General features: G+C 45.1%; 1 non-coding gene across 1 annotated transcript; it reads left to right on the top strand.

Annotated features, from left to right (window-relative positions):
• Positions 1-10,032: 10,032 nt before the first annotated feature.
• Trnas-cga (transfer RNA serine (anticodon CGA)) lies at positions 10,033-10,107 on the top strand. The gene has a single exon. It is a non-coding gene; the product is annotated as a tRNA-Ser (tRNA).
• The last annotated feature ends 774 nt before the right edge of the window (positions 10,108-10,881 follow it).

The raw sequence follows: 10,881 nt of genomic DNA, 5'->3' as shown, positions 1-10,881 counted from the left end.
CAGTGTCCGGAGCAAGTATGGTGGGTCTGACACACCGGTGTCAATGTGTTCTTTTTTCCATTTCCAGGAGTGTATTATACTAGAACTGACATGTGATTACATTTTCACGCAATTTGGGCGCATAGATCCTGAGAAATCAGTACCCAGAACAACCACCTCTGGCCGTAATAACGGCCTTGGTATGCCTGGGCATTGTGTCAAACAGAGCTTGGATGGCTTGTACAGGTACAGCTGCTCATGCAGCTTCAACACGATACCACAGTTCATCAAGAGTAGTGACTGGCGTATTGTGACGAGCCAGTTGCTCGGCCACTATTGACCAGATGTTTTCAGTTGGTGAAAGATCTGGAGAATGTGCTGGGAAGGGCAGCAGTCGAATTTTTTCTGTATCCAGAAAGGCCCGTACAGGACCTGCAACATGCGGTCGTGCATTATCCTGCTGAAATGTAGGGTTTCGCAGGGATCGAATGAAGGGTAGAGCCACTGGTCGTAACACATCTGAAATGTAACGTCCACTGTTCAAAGTGCCTCAGTGTGAACAAGAGGTGACCGAGACGTGTAACCAATGGCACCCCATAACATCAACCCGGGTAATACGCCAGTATGGCGATGACGAATAGTGTACTTTAACTGATTTTTACGGTACCACATTCTTCTCAATAATGTTTATTCCGATTTTGGGCAACAAAGTATGAGGTTCATGTTGTTAAAATAGCCAGGCTATACATTTGTGCATTTACCAAATTTTATATCTTTTCTAATTTGGCCATAATGTAATAACAAGTTTGCATGTTTCTGTGAGATAAAGTTGTGCCATGAAAATTAGTTATCCTATTCCACTTTACATGAGTTACAACAAATTCGAAATATTTCGAATATCTTTCCAAACGTAATTTACGAAGTTTTATTAATCACGAAATAGAAAACTACTGGTATGTTGCAAAAACTCACTTAACTTTTTCATTAATAACAGCGTAATTTGTAAAAGCTAAATATTTATTGTCGTATACACGCGGTATGCTCCATTATTTCAGACATTATATTTCGTTATAAATGAAAACAATCTATGTTACTACTTTCAACCTTATTTTTTACAAGCAGTAAAAGATGCAGTTATATTTAAATTGTTAACTTACGTAAAACACGAAGTTCATGTAATTATTAATTTGATGAATTACCGCTTCGAGAACATACCAGAAGCTCATGTTATATTTAGTAGAATCCTCTCCAGAGTGATCAGTTCGAGTGTTCATTTTCCAAGTCAGTGCAAACATGTCTTGTCAGATTGTGCACGTACTGCACTGTTAGTCTTTGTTTCATAACTATGAAAAACGCGCGTGCGCAGGTAACCGAAATCATCTTTAGGTTGTTCAACACATCTTTTCTTCAGTGTAAGAGTATCTTTGCTCCGCAGACGCGATTATTTGTGTAAATGTAAAAATTTGTATAGTGAGCATCTCAGTAAATGTAAGTTTCGCGGACGATGTTCATTCTTGCACATATCCCCGTGGCGACACCAGCTATCAGTCTGATGTGAGTGATTACACTGTTCCCCATAGCAATCTAGCTTCCCTGTCACACAATGCACCTAAACTGCGTAGCGCATGTGCAGTTTCTGGTCATGACCTTCATAAAAAGGCTTCTGTAGTGTCGACACCACAGACGTCATCTGCAACCATCCAAGCGTCACGAAGACGCCTAGATGAAATAATATTGAGGGATTTAGGTAACATGCTTTGGTGTCACATACGAAAACCTCAGTTCCAGACCAGATCCTGGAACTCCTACCTGCTGTGTGCGATCACCTTAACAACTGTGCTCTCTGAGCACATCTCTGGGCCTGATCCAAAGTCACTGTTTCCACCTACGATTTACGAGCCTGGAGTGTCAGGACTTTTACGTATTTTATCCTCTTCAAAAATTTTAAAGTATTATCATAAGTTTTCATAGTCATGTAAGCTGGTAAGCTTAGGAGTGGAAGTTGGCATCCCATCCATGCTAATGAAATCGAAGAATCTTACTTTTCTTTTTTTCCCCTGGCCTTATCCTATATCATCACTGTGTCAGGATGCTAATTTTTGGATTTGGCAATGGCACTTGTTGAGGTTGCGCAGATGCCATTTCTGTTACCAACCTCTTGCCTGTAGGGACGAAATTTGTGTTCCTCAATTGTATAGTGAAAGTGCGCGAACGTTTTCTAAATCGTGTTACTGAGGCGGATCGTGGGTACGTATTCGGATGTGGGAAACCGCTTAAAAACCACATCCTGGCTGACCAGCGGACCGTTATTGAACCGCCGGGCGTATTCGATCCGGGGCCGTTGCGGCTCCCCGTACAGCTGAATCCGCGTGTTAACGTGGGCAGCTGTCCAGTTGGATTAACGAAATGGAAAGATAAAAATGAAGCCCTTGACTGTGCAGTACCTCCTACTGTCACCACGTGTCAGGAAGTACAGGTTGGGCGAGAAGTCCCACATGTTAACAGCGTAGTACCGTTAGACATGTAGGTAAATACCGTTCGAAAACGAAAGAGTGTGTTTTTAAGTTTCAACATTTATTCTGAATAAACAATGTCTGGTTATTATTAATATTTAATGTGCATAAAATGCGAACATTGTTACAAATGTTCGTTAATCATGGTCAGTGTGCAGTCTTCGATGTGCCACGCAAAGTTTGATGCAACACCATGTTCTTGCGCGTATCCGCCGCAGCACATCAAGGCTAACCCTTTCAAATGTGAACTCAGCCTTTCAGCTGATCGTCGTGCACATATCGTCGCTTACTAACGTCTCCTTTCACTATGTCCCGCAGTGTGTTGTCGGGTGTGGTCACGTCTAGGCATTGTGGATGTCGTGGCAACAGTGTTGACGCCTCTCTTGAACTACGTCCAATCCAGCGATTTGAAAACAGTTCACTTAGCAGTTTGTAGGCACAGCAAAATGTGGTGAAGCCCCTTCCCATTGAAGTTTAACGATTCCTCCAGCTCTTGATTCTGGAAATAACTATGTATTCATCATGTAAAGATAGGTGTGTTGGTTCATAGAACCATGAAAGAAATACGATCTAAGCAGGCAGTCTGCCCTTAACACTCCCCAAGTCATAACTTGGGATGGATTGCATCCAATTTTCTCATAAAACTGCAGTTTGTCTTTTGCTCAAAGAAAAAAGTTACGGACCGCGCGAGGTTAGCACACTGGACTCGCATTCGGGAGAACGACGGTTCAATCCCGCGTCCGGCCATCCTGATTTAGGTTTTCCGTGATTTCCCAAAATCGCTCCAGGCAAATGTCGCGATGGTTTCTTTGAAAGGGCACGGCCGACTTCCTTCCCCGTCCTTCCCTAATCTGATGAGACCGATAACCTCGCTGTTTGGTCTCTTCCCCCAAAACAACCAAAAACGTTATGATTCCGTGAGTTACGATCAATCGTACACTCTTCAGACAACATAACGTTCTTCTGATCGTTTGCATGTGAAAAGCTCGCGAGCAGTGTTGCACATTCATGCATAAGTTGCTCGAACTCACGATCACTCTCATTCACTGACGATGCCCGAAGACTTGAAACATTCATGCCTTTCCGCATGTAGCCTCGCTTAGTCGATCCCTGGATGGCTAAGTGTGCAGACCGCTTACGGATTGATTTCATCGGCGAATGTTCACTCGTAGTTCTGTTCAAGAATAGTACAAAGTGTACCGTTTTGCTATTGTTTTATATTCACAACAGTGCTCATCTACATGTGTAACTGTATTAATACGTGGAAGGACTTTCTGCTTATCCTATATACATACACATAGCGGATGGTCGGGTTGTATCGGACAGCTCATTGAATCAGGTGAGAGCTGTTTCTAAGCTCCAGCACAAGTGACAGCGCCTAAATTGCGGCTGCGCTGTGAGCTACAGAGAAACAGGACCATTCACGCGATTTTCAGTCAAAACTACACTGCGTTCCAGTGCGGCAATTCACCTCTTTCTTTGAATGTTCGATTCATCAACTTTGACGTGTTATGTTTTGTTTGCAAGTAAGTAGTGTAATATAACTGTACTCGTACAGTACAGCCTTTTTATCTCTATATGGGAACAATTCTCATTGACGCAACCCCGACAAATGTGGCATTCAATTCAGCGTTCGCCGGCCGGTGTGGCCGTGCGGTTCTAGGCGCTTCAGTCTGGAACCGCGAAACCGCTACGGTCGCAGGTTCGAATCCTACCTCGGGCATGGATGTGTGTGATGTCCTTAGGTTAGTTAGGTTTAAGTAGTTCTAAGTTTTAGGGGACTGATAACCACAGATGTTAAGTCCCATAGTGCTCAGAGCCATTTGAACCAATTCAGCGTTCTTCGATGGTTTCATTGATTGCACAATATTGTTTCCGTTCATCATCGTCATGTAATTTCCTAAAACTGGGTTCACGGCCACCTCTCTGTTTCCCCATCAAGCTTTAAGGATATCACCTAATGTACTTCTTGAAACTGAGTATTTCTCATTTGCTTCTTTAATTGTCATTTCAAGCACTCTGATCCTTTTCCATGGATTCCTTTATATTACTTTCATCCCATTTATGCCGTTACTTCTCCATATTTGTCTGTTAATGAAATACGTAAAAAGAAAATGGTTCAAATGGCTCTGAGCACTATGGGACTTAACTTCAGAGGTCATCAGTCCCCTAGAACGTAGAACTACTTAAACCTAACTAACCTAAGGACATCACACACATCCATACCCGAGGTAGGATTCGAACCTGCGAACGTAGCGGTCGCGCGGTTCCAGACTGTAGCGCCTAGAACCGCTTGGCCACCACGGCCGGCGAAATACGTAAGAAATTAAGCCTTTATGCTATCTGTTTTTTCCTGTTCAACCCCTAAATTTCTTTTGCATGTCCATCCTTCTGATCGGAGGTTTAAGGGACTTCGGCAGTTCACATATGTAATAAAATGAAACACCTACAGCCAACGTTACGATATTATTTATTACATGGTTACCAGTTTTGGTGCTTCAGTGCACTATCTTCTGGCCTTCATGGAGGCTGAGGGGCTTATACACGACTCTAATAGCGGCCAAAATCTGTGAATTGATTTTCGGAAACTACCTGTAACAACTATGTTGTGCTGCAACCGTCAACTATCAAGTGAGTGACGTATAGCACTCAAAGCTGCCAAATGCAAGACGCGAACATTCGTGAAGAGGAAACCAACAGAATTTCAGCAAGTACGAGGTGCATTCAAGTTCTAAGGCCTCCGATTTTTTTTCTAGTTAACTACTCACCCGAAATCGATGAAACTGGCGTTACTTCTCGACGTAATCGCCCTGCACACGTACAAATTTTTCACAACGCTGACGGCATGATTCCATGGCAGCGGCAAAGGCTTCTTTAGGAGTCTGTTTTGACCACTGGAAAATCGCTGAGGCAATAGCAGCACGGCTGGTGAATGTGCGGCCACGGAGAGTGTCTTTCATTGTTGGAAAAAGCCAAAAGTCACTAGGAGCCAGGTCAGGTGAGTAGGGAGCATGAGGAATCACTTAAAAGTTGTTGCGTAACGTTAGCTCGATGTGCAGGTGCGTTGTTATGGTGAAACAGCACACGCGCAGCCCTTCCCGGACGTTTTTGTTGCAGTGCAGGAGAGAATTTATTCTTTAAAACATTTTCGTAGGATGCACCTGTTATCGTAGTGCCCTTTGGGACGCAATGGGTAAGGATTACGCCCTCGCTGTCCCAGAACATGGACACCATCATTTTTTCAGCACTGGCGGTTACCCGAAATTTTTTTGGTGGCAGTGAATCTGTGTACTTCCATTGAGCTGACTGGAGCTTTGTTTCTGGATTGAAAAATGGCATCCACGTCTCATCCATTGTCACAACCGACGAAAAGAACGTCCCATTCATGCTGTCGTTGTGAGTCAACATTGCTTGGCAACATGCCACACGGGCAGCCATGTGGTCGTCCGTCAGCATTTGTGGCACCCACCTGGATGACACTTTTTGCATTTTCAGGTCTTCATGCAGGATTGTGTGCACAGAACCCACAGAAATGCCAACTCTGGAGGAGATCTGTTCAACAGTCATTCGGCAATCCCCCAAAACAATTCTCTCCACTTTCTCGATCGTGTCGTCACACCGGCTTGTGCGAGCCTGAGGTTTTTTCGGTTTGTTGTCACACGATGTTCTGCCTTCATTAAACTGTCGCACCCACGAACACACTTTCGACACATCCATAACTCCATCACCACATGTCTCCTTCAATTGTCGATAAATTTCAATTGGTTTCACACCACGCAAATTCAGAAAACGAATGATTGCACGCTGTTCAAGTAAGGAAAACGTCGCCATTTTAAGTATTTAAAACAGTTCTCATTCTCGCCGCTGGCGGTGAAATTCCATCTGCCGTACGGTGCTGCCATCTCTGGGACGTATTGACAATGAACGCGGCTTCATTTTAAAACAGTGCTCATGTTTCTATCTCTTTCCAGTCCGGAGAAAAAAAATCGGAGGTCTTAGAACTTGAATGCAGCTCGTACTACTATGCTACCTGACAACTCTTATTTGATAGTTGAAGACACAACATCGTTGTTACAGGCAGTCTACGAAAACCAGTTCATAGATGTTGGCCTAGTGATAGAATAGTGTATACGACTGGAGTTAACCCACTCAGCGTAGGTTAAAGCATGAAGATGGTATACTGAAGCATCGAAACTGGTAGTCATGTAATAAATAAATCGAAAGGACGGCTGTAGATGTTCCATTTTATAACGAAATTTCTTTGTTCGATACAACGACACAACCGGAACATACGGCTGTGGTACTTTAACATTTACATTGTTACCACTAAAGTAACAATTTTTATTTAGGCCTATTCTACTTAGAACTTTAACTTGATGACTGTATTACGAATTATTGCTTGCCGCGCGGGGTAGTCGCGCGGTCTGGGGGCGCTTACCATGGTTCGCGCGGCTCCCCCCGTCGGAGGTTCGAGTCCTCACTGGGGCGTGTGTGTGTATTGTCGTTAGCGTAAGTTAGTTTAAGTCAGATTAATTAGTGTGTAAGCCTAGGGACGAATGACTTCAGAAGTTTGGTCCCATAGGAACTTACCAAATATTTCCAAAAAATTGTTACTTGCTTGAGTCAACTTTACTCAACTTAGAAGCTTGTACTTACTTCGCTACAATGATTAAGATAATTTATGATACAATAATTTGTTACAAAAATGACTTTTGTACAGGTTACAGTTTTACATTCGGTATATCCCTGCAAGAATTTAAACTACATAATTACAAAGAATGGAGGCAATAAAAAAAGAACGAACTCATATTCTTATAACGCTAAGTTTTATAATTCTATTAAGGAAGGCATCATTTTGTTGTTTAATATGAAGAACGTTCCAGTGCTATGTTCAGAAAATATTATAACTTTGAAAAAGTTTACTTGTCCTACACTACTGTCCATTAAAATTGCTACACCAAGAAGATGACGTGCTACAGACGCGAAATTTAACCGACAGAAAGAAGATGCTGTGATATGCAAATGATTAGCTTTTCAGAGCATTCACACAAGGTTGGTGCCGGTGGCGACGCCTACAACGTGCTGACTTGAGGAAAGTTTCCAACCGCCGGCCGGTGTGCCCGAGCGGCTCTAGGCGCTACAGTCTGGAGCCGCGCGACCGCTACGTCGCAGGTTCGAATCCTGCCTCGGGAATGGATATGTGTGATGTCCTTAGGTTAGTAAGGTTTCAGTAGTTCTTAGTTCTAGGGGACTGATGACCTCAGAAGTTAAGTCCCATAGTGCTCAAAGCCATTTTGAAAGTTTCCAACCGATTTCTCATACACAAACAGCAGTTGACGGGCGTTGCCTGGTGAAACGTTGTTGTGATGCCTCGTGTAAGGAGGAGAAATGCGTACCATCACTATTCCGACTTTGATAAAGGTCGGATTGTAGCCTATCGCGATAGCGGTTTATCGTATCTCGACATTGCTGCTCGCGTTGGTCGAGATCCAATGACTGTTTGCAGAATATGGAATCGGTGGGTTCAGGAGGGTAATACGGAACCCTGTGCTGGATCCCAACGACCTCACATCCTTATCAGTCGAGATGGCAGGCATCTTATCCGCATGGCTGTAACGGATCGTGCAGCCACGTCTCGAACCCTGAGTCAAGAGATGGGGACGTTTGCAAGACAACAACCATCTGCAGGAGCAGTTCGACGACGTTTGCAGCAGCATGGACTATCAGCTCGGAGACCCTGGCTGCGGTTGCATCACAGACAAGCGCGCCTGCGATGGTGTACTCAACGACGAACCTGGGTTCACGAATGGCAAAACGTCATTTTTTCGGATGAATCCAGGATCTGTTTACAGCATCATCATGGTCGCATCCGTGTTTGGCGATATCGTGGTGAACGCACATTGGAAGCGTGTATTCGTCATCCCCATACTGGCGTATCACCCGGCGTGATGGTATGGGGTGCCACTGGTTACACGTCTCGGTCACCTCTTGTTCGCATTGACGGCACTTTGAACAGTGGTTGTTTCATTTTAGATGTGTTACGACCCGTGGTTCTACCCTTCATTCGATCCCTGCGAAACGCTACATTTCAGCAGGATAATGCACGACCGCATGTTGCAGGGCCTGTACGGGCCTTTCTGGATACAGAAAGTGTTCGACTGCTGCCCTGGCCAGCACATTCTCCAGATCTCTCACCAACTGAAAACGTCTGGCCAATGGTGGCCGAGCAACTGGCTCGTCACAATACACCAGTCACTACTCTTGGTGAACTGTGGTATCGTGTTGAAGCTGCATGGGCAGCTGTACCTGCACACGCCATCCAAGCTCTGTTTGACTCAATGCCCAGGCGTATTAAGGCCGTTATTACGGCCAGAGGTGGTTGTTCTGGGTACTGATTTCTCAGGATCTATGCACCCAGATTGCGTGAAAATGTAATGACATGTCAGTTCTAGTATAATATATTTGTCCAATGAATACCCGTTTAGCATCTGCATTTGTTCTTGGTGTAGCAATTTTAATGGCGAGTAGTGTACATTACATGACCATCTCCTACGCTGACTGCACTGAGCTCATCATCTGGATCTCCCGTCACTGGTGAGTCGACGGCTAGTTGGAGGTGCATGCCATGACGCTGCCAAGTCGGTAAGTGAGTGGCGTGTAGTACTCAAAGCTGCGAAGAGGAAACCTTCACTATTTGAACAAATACGTCTGCTACACGCCAACTGGTGGGTACTGATAGGGAAGTCTTCAAGATAATACTCTATTTGCACCTGATTTGAAGGCATCACGTTGAGGACGTATCGAAGAAGACCTCACAGATCATGGAGGCTCTCTATGCATTAATGAACGACAAGTGCATCGCTTTATGTCAAATGTGGTCTACGAATCTTTGGAACAAGCATCTGGTCAGTCATGAACTATGCCTGTCCTCAGAATGAGATTTTCACTCTGCAGCGTAGTGTGCGCTGATATGAAACTTCCTGGCAGATTAAAACTGTGTGCCCGACCGAGACTCGAACTCGGGACCTTTGCCTTTCGTGGGCAAGTGCTCTACCAACTGAGCTACCGAAGCACGACTCACGCCCGGTACTCACAGCTTTACTTCTGCCAGTACCTCGTCTCCTACCTTCCAAACTTAACAGAAGCTCTCCTGCGAACCTTGCAGAACTAGCACTCCTGAAAGAAAGGATATTGCGGAGACATGGCTTAGCCACAGCCTGGGGTACCGGGCGTGATTCGTGCTTCGGTAGCTCAGTTGGTAGAGCACTTGCCCGCGAAAGGCAAAGGTCCCGAGTTCGAGTCTCGGTCGGGCACACAGTTTTAATCTGCCAGGAAGTTTCATATCAGCGCACACTACGCTGCAGAGTGAAAATCTCATTCTGGAAACATTCCCCAGGCTGTGGCTAAGCCATGTCTCCGCAATATCCTTTCTTTCAGGAGTGCTAGTTCTGCAAGGTTCGCAGGAGAGCTTCTGTTAAGTTTGGAAAGTAAGAGACGAGGTACTGGCAGAAGTAAAGCTGTGAGTACCGGGCGTGAGTCGTGCTTCGGTAGCTCAGTTGGTAGAGCATTTGCCCGCGAAAGGCAAAGGTCCCGAGTTCGAGTCTCGGTCGGGCACACAGTTTTAATCTGCCATGAAGTTTCATATCAGCGCACACTACGCTGCAGAGTGAAAATCTCATTCTGGAAACATCCCCCAGGCTGTGGCTAAGCCATGTCTCCGCAATATCCTTTCTTTCAGGAGTGCTAGTTCTGCAAGGTTCGCAGGAGAGCTTCTGTAAAGTTTGGAAGGTAGGAGACGGGGTACTGGCAGAAGTAAAGCTGTGAGTACCGGGCGTGAGTCGTGCTTCGGTAGCTCAGTTGGTAGAGCACTTGCCCGCGAAAGGCAAAGGTCCCGATTTCGAGTCTCGGTCGGGCACACAGTTTTAATCTGCCAGGCAGTTTATGCCTGTCCTATCTGGAACTTCTCTAGTGACCCACTGACCAACAGAACAGGGCTCGTTGTCTGTTTCTGCTATCGTCTGTTAAACAAAAAAAGGCGGCAAACTAATATTCATCAATTATTCTATTTCATTTTTGATATCTACAGCTGTATGCCGATCGATATGTGTCGAAGGTCACATGTGTTCCGGCATCATGATCCGTCTTCGTTGTGCCGGCCTGGGTGGCCGTGCGGTTCTAGGCGCTACAGTCTGGTCCCGCGCGACCGCTACAATCGCAGGTTCGAATCCTGCCTCGGGCATGGATGTGTGTGATGTCCTTAGGTTAGTTACTTTTAAGTAGTTCTAAGTTCTAGGGGACTGATGACCTCAGAAGCTAAGTCCCATAGTGCTCAGAGCCATTTGAACCGTCTTTGTTGTCTGTTCGACGATGGCGAGTGGTAAAAAGTGTT

The sequence above is a fragment of the Schistocerca serialis genome, chromosome 4 (assembly GCF_023864345.2).
Source record: "Schistocerca serialis cubense isolate TAMUIC-IGC-003099 chromosome 4, iqSchSeri2.2, whole genome shotgun sequence".
Taxonomy (NCBI): Eukaryota; Metazoa; Arthropoda; class Insecta; order Orthoptera; family Acrididae; genus Schistocerca; species Schistocerca serialis.
This window is presented reverse-complemented; position numbering and strand designations above follow the sequence as displayed.